Source organism: Arvicola amphibius, chromosome 1, assembly GCF_903992535.2.
Source record: "Arvicola amphibius chromosome 1, mArvAmp1.2, whole genome shotgun sequence".
Taxonomy (NCBI): Eukaryota; Metazoa; Chordata; class Mammalia; order Rodentia; family Cricetidae; genus Arvicola; species Arvicola amphibius.
In genome coordinates this window covers 68,790,439-68,791,345 of record NC_052047.1, presented here as the reverse complement: position 1 = coordinate 68,791,345, position 907 = coordinate 68,790,439, and the positions used below count along the sequence as shown (strand labels likewise).

The window sequence follows — 907 nt, the reverse complement described above, 5'->3', positions numbered from 1 at the left end:
TAAAAATCAAGATTAACCTTAACAAAGTATGTATGCTTTTGAGATAGGTTTTTTTGTTGTTGTTGTTTTCAAGACAGGGTTTCTCTGTAGCTTTGGTGCCTGTCCTGGGATTAGCTCTTGTAGACCAGGCTGGCTTTGAACTCACAGAGATTCACCTGCCTCTGCCTCCCAAATTCTGGGTTTAAAGGTGTGCATCACCACTACATGGCTTGAGATAGTATTTTTAAGTTTTGTTGTTGTTGTTGTTGTTGTTGTTTCGAGACAGGGTTTCTCTGTGTAACAGCCCTGGCTGTTCTAGAACTCACTCTGTAGATGAGGGTGTCCTCAAACTCATGGAGATCTAGCTGCCTCTGCCTAAATGCTGGGATTAAAGGCCTGCACCACCACCTCCCAGCTCATCATTTTTTTTGTTTTTTTTTGGTTTTTTTGCTCATCATTTTTTTAAAAATATGGAATACTTCATGGATTTGAGTCATCTTTGCACAGAGACCATGCTAATCTTCTCTGTATTGTTCCAATTTTAGTATAGTTGCTGTTGGTGTGAGCATACTTTCATCCTTTAAAAAAAGATTTATTTTTAGTTTTTATTTAAGTGTGTGTGTGTGTGTGTGTGTGTGTGTGTGTGTGTCTGTCTGTGTGTATGCATGCCACATGTGCACTAGTGCTAGAGGAGGCTAGAAGAGGGTATCAGATTTGGAGCTAGAGTCACAGGCAGCTGCAAGCTATCCAGTGTGGGTGCTAGGAACTGAACTCATGTTCTTTGGAATAAGAATAGCAAGAGCTCTTAACTGCTGAGCCATCTCTCTCTCCAGCCATTTATTTATTTATTTGTTTATTCATTCATTCATTCGTGTGTGTGTGTATGTGCGTGTGTGTGTGTGTGTGTGTGGTGGGTAGTGGTGTGTGT

General features: G+C 40.7%; 1 non-coding gene across 1 annotated transcript; it reads right to left on the bottom strand.

Annotated features, from left to right (window-relative positions):
* Window positions 1–443: 443 nt before the first annotated feature.
* LOC119806013 lies at window positions 444–548 on the bottom strand. The gene has a single exon (XR_005284069.1). It is a non-coding gene; the product is annotated as a U6 spliceosomal RNA (small nuclear RNA).
* Between the last annotated feature and the right edge of the window lie 359 nt (window positions 549–907).